Here is a 23,099-nt window from a genome sequence, read left to right as displayed (position 1 = left end):
TCAAAAGACACACTTACCTTTCGAAAACTCAGAACTCCCACAGTATCGTTCGTTACGAGCATCAGTCCAGCCGTCCTACTAGGACCTCCTGTCTGTGTCTTTGTCGTCCATCACAGCGGTTTACCGCTCCTATGTCGCACGCTATGCCTTTCATCAATTGCATCACATTGTTTCACGTGATTTCGTGATGAGTGGAATGCTCTTCGAAACAATTTTGTTACCTTACCGATTCTTATTACCTTCAAACTGCTACATAAAATTGGATGTTCTTTTACCTGTACAAAAGTGTTAATTATTTTTGGTTAATTATAATGTGATGCAACATCGAAGGTTTCTGAAGATAAGGTCACCTTACAATGGGGTGAGTAATATTCTTGCGAACGTTAAGGTGGTACACCTTTCTGTCTCCTTCTAGATAAATCCTCACGGATGCTACACATTAGTTGTAATAAACCCTTAGTGCCCAAGTCCGCCAGTGATGGAGCAGTGCGACGACTGAGAAGTGTTGCGCTGGGTGTCTGCAGGGCGCGTCGGCCGGCTCGAGGGCGTCGTGGGAGCCTGGAGCGCCGGGACTGCGCCGCTCCAGCAGCAGCGAGCTGGAGCCCTCCAGCAGCGAGCTGTCGGCCGACACCGTCATCCACCTGGGCGCCCGCGCCCTCCACGCCACGGTCAGTCTGCTCGGCGAGAGCGCGGGGTGCACAAAAGAGCTAAAACGTAAACTGAAAAACATCTTGCACTGATTTAAAAACAAGTGGATTTCTTGGTTCGAAGCACGCTTTTCAAGACAGTTGGAACATACTGGTTCATAAAATGCAAACTATTTGTTACCCATTGTTATTCAGATGTGCCAAATCGAACAATTACATACGCGGATTAGCGAAGACGATACGACCAGCTGCTTAGTAGCGCTTTGGTCAGTCTTTGGATACCAATACAACAGGTTTACGGGTAATTATCTTGGGGTTGAAGCTCTTTTTTTCCGTGTGTGCTTTAACAATACTTATGTTTTTGGATAGGGTCGGCCTTTAGCAAAACACAATTTTCTTTTTTGTTTTTAACCCAAACATGTTTCACATCAGTTGGAGCATCTTCAGTGGGCTTTTATTTTTCATCTGTTAAAGATAAAGAATGTTCTTTACTGTTTGTATACATGTAACTATTAGTGTTTAAATCGTAATTACAGATATTTGAAAAAACACATAAATTACGAATTCATACCTTTTTACCACATGCTGTGGTTTTTCTGATGTGTTGTGTTTCTACAGTGACTGTTTTGTTCTACGGTTTGTCATCTGCAACCACTTACACCTTGCAGTAGATAAATTGTTTAAGCCAAAAATTACGATTTGAAAATTATTATTTCTATGCCTGGAATTAATTAAGTCTGTGTGTGTGTGTGTGTGTGTGTGTGTGTGTGTGTGTGTCTATTTACATAATGTTTCACTTACATTTTCTTTTTCTTCATCACTGTCAAACACTATATTTTGAATTGCCACTGTCACTGTTACTGTCACTGTTTCACCGTTTGCCAGCTATAAAAACAAATATGGCGGGCAGTGGAACAGTTGAGGGTGTAAGAACAAGATGGCTGACATGCAACTGCAGTGAAACATGTTTGGTTTAAAAAACCAGATTATGTTTTGCTAATGGCGGACCCTATCCAAAAACATACCAATCAATAGAGTTACCCTTTTTACATGATTGGATCGTGTGTCGTGTCTAATGGATAAGTAGATGAGACTGTTCAATTCTTTTCCTAAAATATTACTCAGTGGTTAGAAGGAAGCGCAGTATGAATAGCATTATACTGAAACTAGAACAACTCAGTTCCAAGTTCATGTAGTGGTTTAAAATGTGTACTAACGATCGCCAGCCTATCCAGGCAATGAAACAGTGATGTATTGAAAAGCAGAAGTATGAATTTTGCCTACTTTCTTCCTACTGTTTAAGTTGCTTCTTCAAATAAATATTGCTCCACGCAAACAATGTTCGACTGCACCCTTACGTTTTTAAAAAAGAAAAAAACCCAGTAGATATCTTCAAGGAAGCTAAAATCAATTTGCCCAGGGGGGACCTTTAGAAAAGCACTTTCCATAATCAACTAACTTAAATACTGAAATACTTAGATACTAAAGCACACCCTTTTTATATTGAACATTTCACTTCAAGGAAACCTCTTTCTTACTGGAATCTACTTTCAAAAGCTATTACTCATTGAACTAACTCTGTGTGTTCATTTAATAGATTCTAGTAACTTTGCTTCACTCTGACTGAATTTTACGTAAGCTACCTTTTTCTATAACACTTCTCAATAGTTAAGAAAACTTTCTCATTATTTACAAAAAAAATAATTTAAATGGTGCTTCTTTATATTAACTTGGCTTGGCACTTCATAATTCTGTAAAGCAGGATACTCGGATTAATCAAATACCAGGAAGGAACCCTATATAGGTGTGTGATTAGGAGTTCAAGAATGATTAGTAAATTGCAGTTTAAAGTAATGGTTCACGCTGTATAAAAGTAAAATACAAAAAATCTTATCTGTTGGCTGGAGGCTTGGGTGTGGCAAACAATTATGACGGCTACACTGCCCACAGTATGGCCAGCAAGTCTTTTGCTGAATGGACTCAATTTCTCTTCTTGGCGTCGTTCAGTTTTACATACAGTAGCCCAACACATCGCAGCTATGCCGTAAGCCGTTTGCAGTCTTCATTCAAGCCATTTTTGTGCAAATCTGCAGGAAAGTTTGTCCTGCTCCACAAGTGTATTGCCTTAATCACTGCTGCCTACACAATGTGTGATTTACTTCCCGCACTTACTCTAGGTAGCGTGACACGTTTTCCATTCCCCAGAGCTACTTTCGTTTCAAATAAAAGCACACTGGCTTTTACATAAAACGTATTTTTTACATTGTTTCAAAGCGTGATCATTTCTTACAACTGTTAAATTTACATCAATATGAACAGTTTTTAAATACAAACTGTCATCAGAAGTTTATTTAACGCAATAAACAATTTATATAGAATTTTACATACATTACTCACATACAACACAAAGAACTTCAACTTCCAGAAGAGCACACTTTACATATACAGAAAATATAGTACCAGTATGCGAAAATTTTAAAGGAAAAAATTATAAAAATTTAGATGAACCATAAACAAACAGTGTTATAGTGTGACTCCATCGCTTCGATGTCAAGAGGAAAACGTTCACGGCATTCATCACTGTTTGAGCCCAGGTTCTCGGGTAAAAGATAAAGATGCAGATAACGCAGTCGAATTTTGACCGACGTGGTGCGACCCAGCTAACTATATGCACTAAAACTTCCTGCACGTCATTCAAGTAGTCAGCAGCTATGTAATTTCCAAGGATGTTTTCCGCGACACCACTCAGTAAGTTTTCCAAGTAACTCTCAGCAATAACCTTCCTTATTTTCGGACTTCTGAATACACAATCTTTCACTTTTACAAAACTCCGGAACCTCTGTGCATAAGAACAGAAGAGCATCCCATTCTTTTGTCTAGTACCTTTACGAAATTCTTCACTATCCCTAGTTGTGTATAAAGAAGTGGCATGATAACTTTGCCACGCTCAATCGACGGTACACAGCGGACGGTCTTGCTTCCAGCCTGCTTTCCACTTCTGACTGCCCATTCCTTCTTCTCGCAGTGGTGCAGTCTGTCACTGCTGTCCTTCCAGCAAATGGAACAGTAGTACTCGGTCTAACCTGTCTGCGTTCTCACAAGGACAGTGGTTACTTTCAAATCACCGAATATACGCCAAATGCCATAGCGTACTTTTTCCCTTTACTGCTCATATTTCATCCCACTCGCCTCATATCGGCAGGTGATACAACATTCTGCTCTTCAGCCAAGCGATTTAAAACAATATAATAAGAATGTTGTTGTTGATGGCTGGGTGTTGTGTGGTGTCCTTAGGTTAGTTAGGTTTAAGTAGTTCTACGTTCTAGGCGACTAATGACCATAAATGTTAAGTCTAATACTGCTCACAACCATTTTTTTGTTGTTGTTGTGGTCTTCAGTCCATAGACTGGTTTGATGCAGCTCTCCATGCTACTTTATCCTGTGCAAGCTTCTTCATCTCCCAGTACCTACCACAACCTACATCCTTCTGAATCTGTTTAGTGTATTCATCTCTTGGTCTCCCTCTACGATTTTTACCCTCCACGCTGCCCTCCAATACCAAACTGGTGATCCTTTGATGCCTCAGAACATGTCCTACCAACTGATCCCCTCTTCTAGTCAAGTTGTGCCACAAATTTCTCTTCTCTCCAATTCTTCTCAATACCTCCTCATTAGTTACGTGATCTACCCATCTAATCTTCAGCATCCTTCTGTAGCACCACATTTCAAAAGCTCCTATTCTCTATTTGTCTAAACTATTTATTGTTCACGTTTCACTTCCAAACATGGGTACACTCCATACAAATACCTTCAGAAAAGACTTCCTGATACTTAAATCTATACTTGATGTTAACAAATTTTTCTTCTTCAGAAACGCTTTCCTTGCCATTGCCAGTCTACATTTTATATCCTCTCTACTTTGACCATCATCAGTTATTTTGCTCCCCAAATAGCAAAATTCCTTTACTACTTTAAGTGTCTCATTTCCTAATCTAATTCCCTCAGCATCACCCGGTCCATTATTGCCGTTTTGCTTTTGTTGATGTTCATCTTATATCCTCCTTTTGTCCATTCCGTTCACTTGCTCTTCCAGGTCCTTTGCTGTCTCTAACAGAATTACAATGCCATCGGCGAACCTCAAACTTTTAATGTCTTCTCCATGGATTTTAAATCCTACTCCAAATTTTTCTTTTGTTTCCTTTACTACTTGCTCAATATACAGATTGAATAACATCGGGAATAGGCTACAACCCTGTCTCATCCCCTTCCCAACCACTGCTTCCCTTTCATGCCCTTCGACTCTTATAATTGCCATCTGGTTTCTGTACAGATTGTAAATAACCTTTCGCGCCCTGTATTTTACCCCTGCCACCTTCAGAATTTGAAAGAGAGTATTCCAGTCAACAATTTCAAAAGCTTTCTCTAAGTCTACAAATGCTAGAAACTTGAGTTTGCCTTTCCTTAATCCAGCTTCTAAGATAAGTCTTAGGGTCAGTATTGCCTCACGTGTTCCAACATTTCTATGGAATCCAAACTGATCTTTCCCGAGGTCGGCTTCTACCAGTTTTTCCATTCGTCTGTAAAGAATTCGTGTTAGAATTTTGCAGCCGTGGCTTATTAAACTGATAGTTCGGTAATTCTCACATTTGTCAGCACCTGTTTTCCTTGGGATTGGAATTATTATATTCTTCTTGAAGTCTGAGGATATTTCGCCTATCTCATACATCTTGCTCATCATATGGTAGAGTTTTGTCAGAGCTGGCAGTAGTTCTAATGGAATGCAGGCCACTTCCGGGGCCTTGTTTCGATTTACGTCTTTTAGTGCTCTGTCAAACTCTTCACGCAGTATCATATCTCTCATTTCATCTTCATCTACATCCTCTTCCATTTCCATAATAGTGTCCTCAAGAACATCGCCCTTGGATAGACCCTCTATATACTCCTTCCACCTTTCTGCTTTCCCTTCTTTGCTTAGAACTGGGTTTCCACCAGAGCTCTTGATATTCATGCAAGCGGTTCTCTTTTCTCCAAAGGTCTCTTTAATTTTTCTGTAGGCAGTATCTACCTTACCCCTAGTGAGATAAGCGTCTACATCCTTACATTTGTCCTCTAGCTATCCCTGCTTAGCCATTTTGCACTTCCTGTCGATCTCATTTTTGAGACGTTTGTATTCCCTTTTGTTTGATTCCTTTACTGCATTTTTGTATTTTCTCCTTTCGTCAATTAAATGCAGTATCTCTTATGTTACCCATGGATTTCTATTAGCCCTCGTCTTTTTACCTACTTGATCCTCTGCTGCCTTCACTATTTCACCTCTCAAAGCTACCCATTCTTCTTCTACTGTATTTCTTTCTCCCATTCTTGTCAATCGTTCCCTAATGCTTTCCCTGAAACTCTCTACCACTCCTGGTTCTGTCAGTTTATCCAAGCCCCATCTCCTTAAATTCACACCTTTTTGCAGTTTCTTTAGTTTTAATCTACAGTTCATAACCAATAGATTGTGGTCAGAGTCCACATCTCCCCTGGAAATGTCTTACAATTTAAAACCTGGTTCCTAAATCTCTGTCTCACCATTATATAATATATCTGAAACCTGTCAGCATCTCCAGGCTTCTTCCATGTATACAACCTGCTTCTGTGATTCTTGAACCAAGTCTTAGCTATGATTAAGTTATGCTCTGTGCAAAATTCTACCAGGCGGCTTCCTCTTCCGTTCCTTACCCCCATTCCATATTCACCTACTACGTTTCCTTCTCTTCCTTTTCCTACTATCGAATTCCAGTCATCCATGACTATTAAATTTTCGTCTCCCTTCACTACCTGAATAATTTCTTTTATCTCATCATACATTTCATCAATCTCTTCGTCATCTGCGAAGCTAGTCGGCATATAAACTTGTACTACTGGTAGGCGTGGGCTTCGTATCTATCTTGGCCACAATAAGGCGGTAACTACGCTGTTTGTAGTTGCTTTCCCGTATTCCTATTTTTTTATTCATTATTAAACCTACTTCTGCATTACCCCTATTTGATTTTGTATTTATAACCCTGTATGCATCTGACCAGAAGTCTTGTTCCTCCTGCCACCGAACTTCACTAATTCCCATTATATCTAACTTTAACCTACACATTTCCCTTTTAAAATTTTCTAACCTACCTCCCCGATTAAGTGATCTGACATTCCACGCTCAGACCCGTAGAACGCCAGTTTTCTTTCTCCTGATAAAAATGTCCTCCTGAGTAGTCCCCGCCCGGAGATCCGAATGGGGGACTATTTTACCTCCAGAATATTTTACCCAAGAGGACGCCATCATCATTTAACCATACAGTAAAGCTGCATGCCCTCGGAAAAATTACGGTTGTAGCTTCCCCTTGCTTTCAGCCGTTCGCAGTACCAGCACAGCAAGGCTGTTTTGGCTAGTTTTAAAAGGCCAGATCAGTCCATCATACAGACTGTTGCCCCTGCAACTACTGAAAAGGCTGCTGCCCCTCTTCAGGAACCATACGTTTGTCTGGTCTCTCAACAGATACCCCTCCATTGTGTTTGCACCTACGGTACGGCTGTCTGTATCATTGAGGCAAGCAAGCCTCCCCACCAACAGCAAGGTCCATGGTTCATGGGGGGATAGTAAGAATAAGAAACAAATATTAGGGCTGAGTTCATATGTTAAATTAAAAATCAAAGACAACAGCTAAAGACGAATATATATACATTTTAACAACACATCGCCGTGTCGTGAAATTCTTCTGATAAAAAACACTGAATCCCTTCACTTTCACTTAAATTCTGAAGGACCTGCGCTGGGAGAGAAATATTGTGGGAGGAAAGAATATGTTTCATAGGTTTGAGGAGCATGGACAAAAAGATAGAGGTCTATTAGGAAAGAAAACTGCGGAGATTATAGGTAGGAGATGAGGTGGATAGTGGCAATGCAGAGAGTGGGAAATACAGAGTGTGAGGAGTAGTGTGCTATGTGGGTAGGATAGAGGCTACAAGAGGAAAGAAATGAGGATGGATGGAGAGGGGAAAAGGCGTACAGATGTGGAGTGGGTGGGATATGTATCATAGCAGAGCTCAATGTCTGGGAGAAGGAGTTGGTTGAAGATGTATTGGGATAGGACATGGATTGCATGTAGGTGCAAAATTGGAGGGTTGTTTTGTGAAGGTGCGGCAGCACACAACAGTCGGTGACTAGAGTGGAAACAGTGCGGTATTGGAATCTAGTTTGTAGATAGTGCAAGAAATGTGTGTTCATTTTGGGTGAGGTGTGGTGTGGATTTGAGGAAATGTTAGAGGATCAATGTGGGGAAAACGAAGATGCAGCAGCATACAATGGTTGGCGATTAGAGGGGAAACAGTGCGGTATTGGAATCTAGTTTGTCGATAGTACAGGAGATGTGGAGGAGTTCATTGTGGGTGAAGCATGGTGTAGATCTGAGGGAATGTTAGAGGATCAATTTGGGGGAAATGAAGGTACAGCAGCATACAAGCGTTGGCGAGTAGAGGGGAAACAATGGGGTATTGCAATCTAGTTTGTAAATTGATGACATCATAGATGATCAATATGGGGGAAAGTAAACATGGGAAACGCAAGACAGAGCGCATGGCGTTCAAGGATGTAGGGCTTAATGAACTTCAGTGGAGCAGAGATGCGTGCAGCATTTGCATAACAGAGGATGGGTCAGATTGGGATTTTGCAGATGGGGAGAATATTGGAGCGTTGTAATTCCAGAATTCGGTCTGTTTAATAGTTTTTATCTATTGTGACCTTTCTGTTTGTTGGTTTGTAGCTGAGTTTTCCTTGTTAGTTACCAGTTGAGAGTTAATCCAAGATATTTTAGTGTGTTAGTTAACTGGATAGGAAGGTCATATATGTTAAGGTATAAGTCATGGAGGCAGATGGTGCAGATGGTTCGTCCTACAATTATTGCCTTGGTTTGTGAGGGGTTGATATTTGAGAGCCATTGGTTACACCAGGAGATAAACCGGAGTGGATTTGGAGGGATCGTTGGGAGTTTTGGAGTGCAAGGTAGAGGACAAGTAAAGTAGTGTCATCAGCATACTGAAGGAGCTGGAGTGGTCAGGGTCGTTTGGACATATCATCAGTGTAAAGGAGACAAAGGAGAGGAGAGGGGGCAGAGCCTTGGGGAACTCCTGTGGTGGGATGGAAGGTATGGGAATTGGTACTGTTAACCGTGACAGAAGGTGGGTGATTAGGTAGAAAAGATGCAATAAGCAGACATAGTTAACTGGAAGTGCGTATGCTTGGAGTCTGAAAAAGAGACTGTAATACTATGTATGGTCATAGGCTTCCCCTAGGTCGAAGGAGACAAAAGTAGTAGATTGATGGGCCATAGCATATCTTCTCCATGTATATAAATTGAAATCACCTGCACGCTTCCGTCTGTGCATTCAGGCTAATCTCAGGAACTGCTGCAGGGATTTTGATCCACTTTTGACTAATAGATACACTGACTCGGGAGAAGTATTTGTGTGTGCAATGTATAAATGTTTCGTACAAATTATCTGAATCGTGATGAATTTAAGTTCCTTGCCATGATTCTATTGCCACCTAGTGAAGAGTCGCCACAACTAGTTAGAGCAGGAAGTCAAACAAATTCGAATCGAATTTACATTGGTTGTATAGTGATACAGCATGTGACTGCAGACCAAAAGACTGTTGCATCAAACACTGACTGCGTCATTGCTTTCTTTTTGCCTTTTTACCCAGCATTCACCTGTCAGTAATGTTGAGATTTGCCAGAAACAAAACGTGGCTCGAATGACATGTTACGCTGCAGCTCCCCCTTCCCCAGTAGGACGCAAGTCGCCCAAGTGACATCCAGTTGATTGCAATCGTTTCGGAACAACTGCCTAGCTAAAAAACATGCAGATCCCGAAATTGTGGTTTTCATTTTTTCGTGCTTAGAGTAAAAAGTTTTCTGAAAATCTACTTCCTTGTAGGAAGTAGCTTTGCTTGGTTTTTATAAAACAACTTTTGCAGCAGCGCATCAGATGACTCAGTTTACAGCTTCCTGCTCTCCTCGAGTCAAACATAGATGCGAACACGGTTCTTTGCGTGGTGGGGCGAAAAAGTCTGCCATAGTTCTTATTAATAGGTAGACTGAGTTATGAGGATTGTTCGTGTATATAATTTACAAACATTTCGTGGCAAATTGGCGGAACACTGAAGAAGCAGTCAACGGTTGCTGTGAAAACGATGCCATTACTATCTAGCGGTGAATAGCATAACTCCTTGGACCCACAGCTCTGCACGGCGTGGCTCTTCATTTTATGCAGTGACAACAGGGGCTCAGTGTGCATGCGCCTTAACGATTCAGGTATTATTCGTTTGCACACTTTCAAATTATACAGAAGACTGGTGAACTAATCTCCACTGACAAGAAAGAGATTTACTCATTTTAAAAATCGTAAAGACATGGCGATGATCTTCTTGACGGGATTCAGAAATTTCTTGCGGTTGAATACAGAAGATTTCGAAATACCTCTACAGGTGACTGACAACGGCCTTGCCGCAGTGGCTACACCGGTTCCTGTGAGACCACCGAAGTTAAGCGCTGTCGGGCTAGGTCGGCACTTGGATGGGTGACCATCCAGCCGCTATGCGCTGTTGCCATTTTTCGGGGTGCACTCAGCCTCGTTATGCCAATTGAGAAGCTACTCGACCGAATAGCAGCGGTTTCGGTCAAGAATACCATCATAACCGCCGGGAGAGCGGTGTGCTGACCCCACACCCCTCCTATCCGCATCTTCCAGTGAGGATGACACGGCGGTCGGATGGTCCCGGTAGGCAACTCGTGGCCTGAAGATGGGGTGCTTTTCTACACGTGACGGAGGGGCGCTTTTGGATATATCACAACAACTTCAGATTGCCAATTTCTGCTACGCTCTGTTTAGTAATCGGAATTTTCACTCTTAATTCATTGTAACTTCCTCAAATAACCACCAGAGTCAGGCGCCTTTCCACGGTTCATGCGGCTTCCCCAGTCGGAGGTTCGAGTCCTCCCTCGGGCATGGGTGTGCGTGTTCTCCTTAGCGTAAGTTAGTTTAAGTTAGAGTAAGTAGTGTGAAAGCCTAGGGACCAATGACCTCAGCAGTTTGGTTTCATAGAACTTATCACAAATTTCCAAATTTTCAAATAACGGGCAGTGAACTAAATTTTGAAGCATCGTAATAAAGATGAGCAGTAACGGAAAGATAACCGCCTGATCACGAGGCTGTGATGTGTGAGTTACAATTTGAAAGCTCCAAGTGCTTTAACTAGTAGTTTCCCTGTTGTCGTTTGAGATCAGTTGCAGAGCGAAAAACATACGAATCCAATTTTTTATTTTTTTATGCTACAAGTGAAACGTTTCCCGAAACACTACTGCAGCCACTTTGCTTCATCTACATATAGTACGTTCTTTCAGCTGCGCAGCGGATGATATAATTTTCAGTTTACTTCTTTCCTTTAATCAATTCTTCGCGTGGCTTGGCGAAGATGTCTGCCATAAAGAGTCCACGACAAGGAATTCCTTCAAACAGTCTTAACTGTGTATCACAGTGCAGGCTAAGCTTCAAAAGAAGATTGCTTTTAACACGTGCTAAACATGTATATGACGCATGTTTTTCCTTATTTTTTCTTTTATTTGTACCATCTCAGCCAGCCACCGATACATGTAGAATCATTCACATACATACATACACCCACGATTCGCATATAATATTTCTATTGACTGCAAACGTACTACTTACGTCACGATGTGCTCCCATCATTGCCATGAGATGTATCTCCACCAAACACCAATTAAATATGGAACACGTAAGGCTCGTGCCTCCAGACAACTTTTCTGGCCTGGAATGCTTACCTCGTGAAGTTGTGTGGAAGTGGAGATATTCAGTCAGTTACCACTTTCTCTGAATTTTTGTCATAACTCTACATAGTGGTGCACAAACAAAATACATTACATTACAGAATGAGGTGAAGGTGGCCTGTTCGCCACTATTCGTAAAGTAGTTACACGCTTCCGCACGTCTCGTTCATATGGAAAATTATCTCAACGGTATCAGTTTCCGTCGTTTAGTGTTGAGCAACACAGTTGGCGAACGCCAAGGGTGATGATGACTCGTATCACCACTGAATACAACAGAACTCGCTGCTTACGTACTGAGAGCAATCTAAACATCAGATCACGGATTATTTACAAGCCGAGTTACCGTCTCTCCTTAATCCAGCAGAAAATGCCCAGCTTTGTATGTGGAATGTGGAGGAATGTACACATCTTTCTTGAAGGGCGAGGCGCTGATACTTCCATCGCAAGCGCGATCGTTTGCCACGCTGACGTCGTATGTTGGCATCGCGGTCGTGACGGTCCTTCAGGGACTGCTGTTGGTGCTCACAAGGGAAACTCCCCATTGCACCCCACTCAGATCTGGTGATAATATGGCCCATTGGATAGCCCGTCAAAAACTGAACACAGATCAAGCACGAAAACAGGAAGAAGATACACCGAACTGTGAGGAAAATAGACACAGTGAATGGTCCAAACTCAAGATGTGCAACATCGAGGCAATGACAAGAATCACGGTGTAGTGGGACGCGAAATTGAAGCGTCACCCATCCACCAGTGTCAGCCCAGTTTGCAGGTGAATATAAGTTAATTTTAGTGTTTTTGTTTATGTATTTTTGTAATATTTGTAATAGTTGTGAATTGCCTAAAGTTTTGTATTTAATTTTTTACGTTTCATGTACGGAGAGGGCGGCGCAACGAACGGAGACAGCATCTTCGCTGCCGGGACCAGAGAGAAAATTCTGGCCACTATACGTCGCGGGTCGACAGCCAAAGAGCAACAGAAGATCCTGAAACCGAGTTGTTGCGTCGTGCTTCTAAAAATCGAAAAAATAGGAATTTGTAATGTTTTGTACAACAATGACGTCATAGAAAGTTTAATCTTGTTGTAAATGTTCAGTTCTGTCTTGTCAAGGCTCAGGTTCACGTCTATATGTAGGAAGATAATAAACTAGTGGATGCTACTAAAGTTGAAATACGTGTTCCGAGAATTTATTTATGAAGAATTATGTTACATAATTTATTTGACAAGATTATTAATTTTTGACAACGTCCATCGCGAGTTTGAATCTCGAAAGTTTATTCAGTGTGGTTCTAATATTTATTAAAGCAGATCACTTGCATTAATATAATTTCTGAGGAGAAACAAACGACATCTAAATTGAAAAAGTTTACGCAAACCAATTGGACTGAGTGACGTAGTTCTGCGCATACGACTCAAATGATAATGTTTTAATTACAGTTTCGTTCAAGAACTATTTAGAGACAATTTAAACAGAACTTAAATAATTTTGAAGTGTGTTGTAACTGACGTAGGTGACGAAGTCTGCACATGGTCATATATCAAAAGAAAACCATTTATACAAAACTTACGTCGTTACACTACAACGGCTAGTGGTTTCATGGGCACAGTGCTGGACTGCAAAGCGGGAGATGCGTGTTCAAATTTGCCTCGTGACCTTTTTTCACAAATTTGTCAACTTTTCGTCCGGTCATTGACGTATCTGCTTTCCTTCTGTAGTCTTGGTAATTGTCATACTATACAATCGTTATAGACTATAGGTGATATGGTAAGAATATGTTACCGCCGCAAGTACGAGTGTTATTCGGAAAGTAAGGAACTATCGGTCGTGAAATGGAAACCACAGTGAAAATCCAAAGACGTTTTGCGCAGGTGTGTTGGACAGTGTCTCTAGTATGCCTGTCGATCGCACTACGTCGTTCTTTTTAGTTATGGGCACACAGGGAGCACATAAAGATACCTAGAACAATAGTGTCTGCCGCAAAGTACTAGGGCCTGATGAGAAATTTCGCCTGAAACTATGCAGCCAACATAACATAACTATCGTGCGTTTTCTTCTTCGAGACAATTCTCAGCCGCATACTGCAGGGGCAATGAAGATGCTCCTGCATCGTTTTGAATTGGAAATGTTTGATTACCCACAATACAGAACGTAATTGTCTCCCTCTGGGTTTCATCTCTGCTCACATGAACCGCTGGCTAGGAAGACAGCATTTTGGCACAGACAACGAGCTGTAGGCCAGTGTAAATTGGCGGAAAGCACTGGCGACTGCCTTCTATAACGAGGGTATTGGAAAGTTGGTACAATGCTACGAGAAACGTCTAAGTCGGATCGGCGACTATGGATGTAAGTAGCTGGAAGTTGTAGCTAACTTTTGCAAATAAAACAGTTTTGATTTTCACTGTGGTTTCCATTTCACGACCTATCGTTCCTTACTTACCGAACAGCCCTCGTAAATGAGATGGGGGTGAGAGCAGGCGACATGCCGCTTAGGCCTCTCACAGAAATGAAAACAACAAATAAACGGGTGTGAACTGTGTTACAACAAAGGAATTAAAGAGTCAAAACTTCCGACATGGATCTCAGGACTCATAAAATGTGGTACTTGTGTAGAACAAATAGGAGGTAGGTACGTCTGGAACTCCCTTCCTTATACTCGCTGTTGCAAACGGACGTTACACAACGAGATATACACAACTTTAAATACAGCGAACAGCCACCTCAATGACTGGTCGGATTGTTCATCACTTTGTGAAAAAAAGGGAACACAAAGGAGATCTGAACAGGGTTCTCCCCCTTCCCAGTCCAACACCGTGACCACAAAACCACAACGCCGTGGCAACTGAAATTCGTTCGATGTTACACTTCTTGAGTGTGGGCCGTTCACTGTTTCGATTTTGCTCCTTTTTTCACAGTCCAACACACCTTCTTCCTGTTTTAATGCTTGATCTGTGTTCAGTTTCTGACGGGCTATCCATTAGGTCATCTTTGCAATGAATCTGAGGGGGGAGAGATGTGGCTTTCATCTTGTCAGTGAACTCTCATACAAACTCCAGAAGCATATCCAGCACGTGAACTCCAACGCATACCTGCAGTTTTACAAGCCAGACATGTTGCATTCCAACGGCCTTGCCGCAATGCACATATGGGTTTGAATCTAATACTACTACACACGACAGCCATCTGACAGGATGAAACGTCCTGGCGGATTAAAACTGTGTGCCGGACCGAGACTCGAACTCGGGATCTTTGCCTTTCGCGGGAAAGTGCTCTGCCGACTGAGCTACCCAATCACGACTAAACGCCCCGTCCTCACAGCTTTAATTCCGCCAGTACCTCGTCTCCTACCTTCCAAACTTCGCAGAAGCTTTCCTGCGAACCTTGCAGTACTAGCACTCCTGGAAGAAAGGATATTGCGGAGACATTGCTTAGCCACAGCCTTGGGGTTGTTTCTAGAATGAAATTTTCACTCTACAGCGGAGTGTGCGCTGATATGAAACTTCCTGGCGGAATTAAAGCTGTGAGGAAGGGGCGTGAGTCGTGCTTGGGTAGCTCAGTCGGTAGAGCACTTGCCCGCGAAAGGCAAAGGTCCCGAGTTCGAGTCTCGGTCCGGCACACAGTTTTAATCTGCCAGGAAGTTTCATATCAGCGCACACTCCGCTGTAGAGTGAAAATTTCATTCTAGAAACTGACAGGATATTCGTGAGGTTAGATTACTTTGTCATCACCACAAGTTTAGCGCGAAAAACAATTTATATATAGCAATAAATAAGGCCAAATGCCTTGCCGCAGTGGTAACACCGGTTCCCGTCAGATCACCGTTAAGCGCTGTCGGGCTGGGCTAGCACTTGGATGGGTGACCATCCGGTCTGCCGAGCGCTGTTGGCAAGCGGAGTGCACCCAGCCACTGTGAGGCAAAACTGAGGAGCTACTGCATTGGGTAGTAGCGGCTCCGGTCTCATAAATTGACATACGGCCAGGAGAGCGGTGTGCTGACCACATGCCCCTCCATATCCGCAGCCGGTGACGCCTGCGGGCTAAGGATGACGCGGCGGTTGGTTGGTACCGTTGGGCCTTTTTGACCTGTTCGGGCCGAGTTTAGTTTAGAGATATTGTATAGTTTTCCATTCATAATTATTTCGTATAGATATGTACGCGTGATGACATGCCTATGCTTCCCAGTGTTGACGTTTCAGGTATGCTAGTCAGTAGCAGGAGGTGCCCGAGAAGAAAACGTTTCACTTTCCTTGCGGTAACGAATGAATGTAATAGAACACGTTTAGTTGGAGACACTGAGGAGTAGACTCAGGGGGCTACGTGGAAACCTTTTTTTTTTTTTTTCTTTCTTGCTTTTATTTCCTTCGCTCACACTGGCACGTTTTGTAAGCATGTATCGAGTAGCGCTGATATCGATTATGATAACATCGCTATGGTCGCTTCCTTGTTTTTTCGCGCCAGAACGAGCGAGAGGGTCAGGTGGTGGTTTTCTAACCGTGTGCGTGGTGTGAAGATGTTAAGGAATCAAGCTAAGAGAACAAGTAAATTTTGTGACTATGAAGGTGTTTGATGCTGTGTAATCAATCGTGTACCTCACGAGACATAATCCGAGGTTCGCGAAGTCATTAACCACGAGATCAATCGCGAGAACATGATTAGATGCCTGCGAGCATCTCATCCGCGCCGTTAAATGAAACTTGGATTACCTATATTGCCACGAACGCCGCATCAGGATTGCAGTGTGGGATGATGTATCGCGGTGTAGTGTTACTGTGTGTATCAGTGTGTCAACATATTTGTTATTTTGTGAAGAGAGTAACAGTGCAGCCCTGTGTAGCGCAACTGTTAAAAAAAATACATCAATGGATTGTTGTTGTTGTTGTGGTCTTCAGTCCTGAGACTGGTTTGATGCAGCTCTCCATGCTACTCTATCCTGTGCAAGCTTCTTCATCTCCCAGTACCTATTGCAGCCTACATCCTTCTGAATCTGTTCAGTGTATTCATCTCTTGGTCTCCCTCTACGATTTTTACCCTCCACGCTGCCCTGCAATACTAAATTGGTGATCCCTCGATGTCTCAGAACATGTCCTACTAACCGATCCCTTCTTCTAGTCAAGTTGTGCCACAAGCTCCTCTTCTCCCCAATTCTATTCAATACCTCCTCATTAGTTATGTGATCTACTCATCTAATCTTCAGCATTCTTCTGTAGCACCACATTTCAAAAGCTTCTATTCTCTTGTTGCCCAAACTATTTATTGTCCATGTTTCACTTCCATACATGCCTACACTCCATACAAATATTTTCAGAAACGACTTCCTGACACTTAAACCTATACTCGATGTTAACAAATTTCTCTTCTTCAGAACACTTTTCTTGCTATTGCCAGTCTACATTTTATATCCTCTCTACTTCGACCATCATCAGTTATTTTACTCCCCAAATAGCAAAACTCCTTCACTACTTTAAGTGTCTTACTTCCTAATCTAATTCCCTCAGCAACACCCGTCTTAATTCGACTACATTCCATTATCCTCGTTTTGCTTTTGTTGATGTTCATCGGATTATACTAAGCTAAAACTTGCATTTTGGTAATTGGCACTCCTTTGTTCCCATGGCCGGCCGCGGTGGTCTAGCGGTTCTGGCGCTGCAGTCCGGAACCGCGGGACTGCTACGGTCGCAGGTTCGAATCCTGCCTCGGGCATGGGTGTGTGTGATGTCCTTAGGTTAGTTAGGTTTAAGTAGTTCTAAGTTCTAGGGGACTTATGACCTAAGATGTTGAGTCCCATAGTGCTCAGAGCCATTTTGTTCCCATGGTTGGTTTTCGTTTATTACAGCAATATTCAAGCTGCTGTTCCTAGAGTGCAAGGGAAGAAGCGAATGACGATTGGATTTACGAGGTGAATGGGTATAATTAGCAAATTCAGACGGAACAATAGCCCCACCCTCTCCCTTTCGCTTACAGTTTCCCTCGGGAAGTGTGTCGGTTGTTGAGAGTAGGTGACTGTCGTGAGCGTGTATAGTGTGACATGGTGTTATTGTCGTACGATTTTGACAGAAGTGGGAGGGTTTTACGTCCACTGCTCGCTGCGGCGGGTGCCGGGCTGGGGGGACGGCGCTTCACCAGCTACACCCAACACCGGAGCCACAAGACCCCACGTCACTGTAGCCAGAGACGTCCGCTGTTTAACACAGCGCACTGCCGCCAGGAACTTTCGGCACGGCCGGCTAGAGACTTACGTCAGCTGGGTTCGAACCGGCTTACCTCGGAGTGAAGCTCCTCTGCACAGACGTGCCTCAGCCGCCCGTCGCCTGTGGTGGCGGGTCGCAATACAACACGCTCTTCGCCGCAGACGCGTTCTCTGCGAGCCTCGTTACTATGGATTACAAACGAGATGTACAGGTGGCCCTGTTAGGGGTGGAAAAAGAATGTAGCCCTTAAACGAGAAGGTGAAAGGAATTTTTGAACGGTGGAAAGCGTAAGTTAGCTCCTGGAGTTTCTTGCGAAATGGTGTAACGGACAGCGGCTCTAGGAAACGACTGGAAGCAGCATGATTCAGAGATAGTGACTCACAAGAGAAAGAAGTTGGTAAAGTGAAAATCTTGGCCCATAGTGTGCGGCGGTGCATGAGGTGCAGACCATCGGTAAGACAGAATAACGCCAACTGGCCTGTCAGCGTATACGAATTTCTGTACCCGTCGTTTTGGGCTACAAGATGGAAAGGACAGATACACACCACTGGCCATTAAAATCGCTACACCACGAAGATGACGTGCTACAGACGCGAAATTTAACCGACAGGAAGAAGATGCTGTGATATGTAAATGATTAGCTTTTCAGAGCATTAACACAAGCTTGGCGTCGGTGGCGACACCTACAACGTGCCGACATGAGGAAAGTTTCCAACCGATTTGTCATACAGAAGTTGACCAGCGTTGCCTAGTGAAACGTTGTTGTGATGCCTCGTGTAAGGAGGAGAAATGCGTACCATCACGTTTCCGACTTTCATAAAGGTCGGATTGTAGCCTATCGCGATTGCGGTTTATCGTATCGCGACATTGCTGCTCGTGTTGGTCGAGATCCAATGACTGTTAGCAGAATATGGAATCGATGGGTTCAGGAGGGTAGTACGGATCGCCGTGCTGGATCCCAACGTCCTCGTATCACTAGCAGTCGAGATGACAGGCATCTTATCCGCATAGCTGTAACGGATCGTGCCGCCACGTCTCGATCCCTGAGTCAACAGATGGGGACGTTTGCAAGACAACAACCATCTGCACGAACAGTTCGACGACGTTTGCAGCAGCATGGACTATCAGCTCGGAAACCATGTCTGCGGTTACCCTTGACGCTGCATCACAGACAGGAGCGCCTGCGATGGTGTACCAAACGATGAAACTGGGTGCACGAAAGGCAAAACGTCATTTTTTCGAGTGAATTCAGGTTCTGCTTACAGCATCATGATGGTCACATCCGTGTTTGGCGACATCGCGGTGAGCTCACAATGGAAGCGTATATTCGTCATCGCCATACTGGCGTATCACCCGGCGTGATGGTATGGGGAGCCATTGGTTACACGTCTCGGTCACCTCTCGTTCGCATTGACGGCACTTTGAATTGTGAACGTTACATTTCAGATGTGTTACGACCTGTGGCTCTACCCTTCATTCGATCCCCGCGAAACCCTACATTTCAGCAGGATAATGCATGACCGCATGTTGCAGACCTTTCTGGATACAGAAAATGTTCGACTGCTGCACTGGCCAGCGCATTCTCCAGATCTCTCACCAATTGAAAACGCCTGGTCAATGGTGGCCGAGTAACTGGTTCGTCACAATACGCTAGACACTACTCTTGATGAACTGCGGTATCGTGTTGAAGCTGCATGGGCAGCTGTACCTGTACACGCTATCCAAGCTCTGTTTGACTCAATGCCCAGGCGTATCAAGGCCGTTATTACGGCCGGAGGTGGTTGTTCGGGGTACTGATTTCTCAGGATCTATGCACCCAAATTGCGTGAAAATGTAATCACATGTCAGTTCTAGTATAATATATTTGTCCAATGAATACCCGTTTATCATCTGCATTTCTTCTTAGTGTAGCAATTTTGATGGCCAGTAGTGTATGTATCCAAGATTGTAGTGGGCGTTTTTACGTGTCGCAGGTTCCACGGCACGCACCTCCAGATAGTAGTGAACGGGGCTGTAGTCTGGCGTTCCTCAGTCCGCACACGACCGCACTCGGCTGCTGGGTGGGGGAGAACTTTGCCACCTGAACGAAAAGCTTCTGCTACGCTACCATCTTTATAAACAACCATGTCGCTTTGTTTATGACCGTCTTCGTTCTTCGCTTGAAGTCTCGCAATATACTGTGTCATTCTTTTTGTCCCGTTTACGAAAACTCTCAAATCTGAAACTGTCTCTGTCCCACTAGTACTGAGTGATCAAATGTGACTTCTATTTAGATCGCCCGTACCAGATTGTCTGAGAAAGCCGATTACTGTCTAAGCAAATTCTGCTTGCTGAAAAGACGCTGAACATGGAGGTCGACTCTTACAGCGTTATCTTAACAGTGTTTTTTCCTCTCGTGCCGTAAACTAATAAAGAAATCCTAGAGAGTGTACCGCCGTTGCCACTCGTATATACGGATACTATACGTGGCATAGGTGAACTAAGGTAAATGTTATACAACCATGCAAACCTAAGTCGAAGAAATACTGTCCGTGGTAACAATAAAACTGCCCGAAAGACCTGTACTCTATTCTCCGCTTCGAAACGAAGTGTTGCTAGGTAAACGCCCGTGGACTTCAAAGAGTAGCTGAATATGCAGTGTAGACTTGTGGTGATATGGGATTTTAAAAAAATCCCATGGTGAAAATGTGCTAGCCATGTGACCTGCACCTTAGTGAAGGCAGACGATGAGATTGCTGGACGTGTGATTGTGTTTGAAACAAATATATACACAGTCTAGAGAAATTCCAGCATAACTATTACAGTATGACTGCTTTTTTTATTTCTTATTTTATTTATTTTTTTCTTTCTTCTCAGGTGCTCCACTAAGGACCATGTCCTAATTTCAATTCCTTATTCGTTGTTGTATTCTTTTCTTCAGTACCCTTTCATCTTTTCCCTGTTTTCTTCTTCCTACATTCTGACCACTTCAGGCCAGTTTCTTTTTTTTTTCATCTTGTAATCCTTCTATATTCAATACTGTTTCCTTAAATACTTCTCTACCAGTAGCTGCGCCAGCTTTTGTATTATTTTGTCTGAATTCTATTTTACATCATGGATGCAGCTTGCTGCTGGATTGTTGTCCCAAAAGTACATGAAGATCTTTCTCGTTACTCTACTCTCCTGCATTCTATATAAATGTCCAAAAACCACCAGTCTTCTTTTTCTCATTAGTTCTGTTTTCTATTTTTCGATAAATTTCATCATTACTACGTAATTATCAACCTTTCGTAGTTTTTCGTGGGTCCAATATTTTCCTAATAACTCGTCCTTCCGGTATTTCTAATTTGTATAAATTGTAGTTTAGTGCTAGACAGTCGCTTTCATATAGACTTTCTAACTTCACTATTGTATTGTAATGCCTTATTTTCTCATTTTTAGACACGCTGATTTTTTTTGTAAAGGCCTCTAGTTGACGCATATGGCCTTTCCATATTAAGTGTCCTTTCCTCTATAACAGCTTTTTCCAAACCAATTTGTTGCACTATTTGTCAAAAATATTTAAATTTTTTGAACCTTTTCAGTTTGGCCAAAATCTTTTCTCAGAAACTCCAGTGTATTTGTAATTTTTATAGAAACAGCCTTTTTTGCAGAATTTCTTAAGCTGGTCCCACTGGATATTCATCGTAAAAAATTATTTGTGTTACCACAGGTGTTACATTTTCAGAAAGTATAATCTTATTGCTGAAATCTTTGTATTCATTCACTTCTTCATTCCAGATTGTCATTGTTTTATCCAGAATACAATAAAAAATAATTGGGGTATGCTATCACTTTCAGTAGAGTTGAATGCTCCAAATTTTTGGGCGAATGTTTTTATTTACTTCTCTCTCTCTTCTCTCTCTCTCTCTCTCTCTCTCTCTCTCTTTCTCTTTCTCTTTCTCTTTCTCTTTCTCTCTCTCTCTCTCTCTCTCTCTCTCCTTTTTTCTTTACTGAACTCATAACTGTGGTCAGTTATAAATGAACAATTTAAAGAAACTGTTCGATTGACATGCTGCGCTTTCAATTATTCAGGACCGACGCGAGATCACTGGGAAGCTAATTATCATTTAGTAATATCAGTAATACGAAAGTGTCAAAAACACGTCGTGAGCAGTGGGTAATAAAGTATGAAGTTAAACAAATTTTTAAATTTTTTCAGAGAGTACTTGTCGCTGCAGCGGTCTTAAGATTAGTCTACGGTATTGGTGACGCTGTGCTCCTGCTTCAGATTCCGGGTCGCCGTCCGCCGGTTCGTCGCCAGGTGCGGGCGCTGGCGGGTGTGGCGAGAGTAGCAGAGACGTGGGTGGACGGGCCGCGGGCGCCGCCGCCGCCGCCCCCGCCGCCGCCGCAGCCGCCGCAGCCGCCGCAGCCGCCTCCGCCGCAAGAGACCTGGGTCCGTACACTTAAAGCCTGTCCAGGCGGTTTAGAGTGAACGGAGTAGAACGCTCCACAGTTTGGGTGGACGTATTGATGGGAAACTAGAGTGGAAACTTTTCTTAGAGATTTTCTTAGAAAGATTACATTGAGCAACTGTTACATTTCAAATAACAGCTATTTTGAAAAACAAGTAAATGAACATATTAGCGTGTTTTAGAATATTTCTAGCCGTAAATGTACTATGGCCAACGTGGTAAGCATTTGGGAGTAAATCACTGAATGTGTAGCAGTGACTATTGAGAAGAACACACGCATATGATCGAAAGTACCAGGAAGCTATTGGTAGACGGTAATACAGGGTTCGTCCATCCGTCGCCTTTATAACGGCTTCAAGTCTGCCTGGGACACTTTCAGTGAGCTTTATGAATGTCTGGGAGCCGAAACCAGAGAATGTGGTGATGCTAGACTCTGGAATGAAGTAAACGATCGATTCCAAGCCGAAGGCGTTCCGTTGGGTACAAGCCGGCACTCCGGACAGACCAGTGCATTCCAGGAATGCTCTTGTCTACGAATGACTGCCTCACTGACGCTTCTTTATGATTAGATGCATTGTCATACTGATAGAAGCAATCATCCTCTTCCAGCTCTGCCTCTACAATACGCGATACACAGTGCTGTAAAATGTGTTCATATCCTTCAGCATATAGCTTTTTCTTAAGCGTAGTAAGGGAGCCACACCTTAACCACGAAAAACACCCCCTTACCATAATACGACGTCCTCCGTGCTTCACTTGTTGCCTACACGTATGGCAGGTAACGTTTTCCAGGCTTTCGCCAAACCCAAAGGCTTCCATCAGACAACCATAGGGTATAGCGTCATTCGTCACTCCAAATCACTCTTTTCCAACCATCCACTGTCCAGTGGCGTCCGTCTTTACACGAAGTCAAGCGTCGCTTAGCGCTACCTACCGTAGTGTGTGGCTTCTGAGGAAT

This window comes from Schistocerca cancellata, chromosome 7, assembly GCF_023864275.1.
Source record: "Schistocerca cancellata isolate TAMUIC-IGC-003103 chromosome 7, iqSchCanc2.1, whole genome shotgun sequence".
Classification (NCBI taxonomy): Eukaryota; Metazoa; Arthropoda; class Insecta; order Orthoptera; family Acrididae; genus Schistocerca; species Schistocerca cancellata.
Note: the sequence above shows the minus strand (reverse complement) of the source record.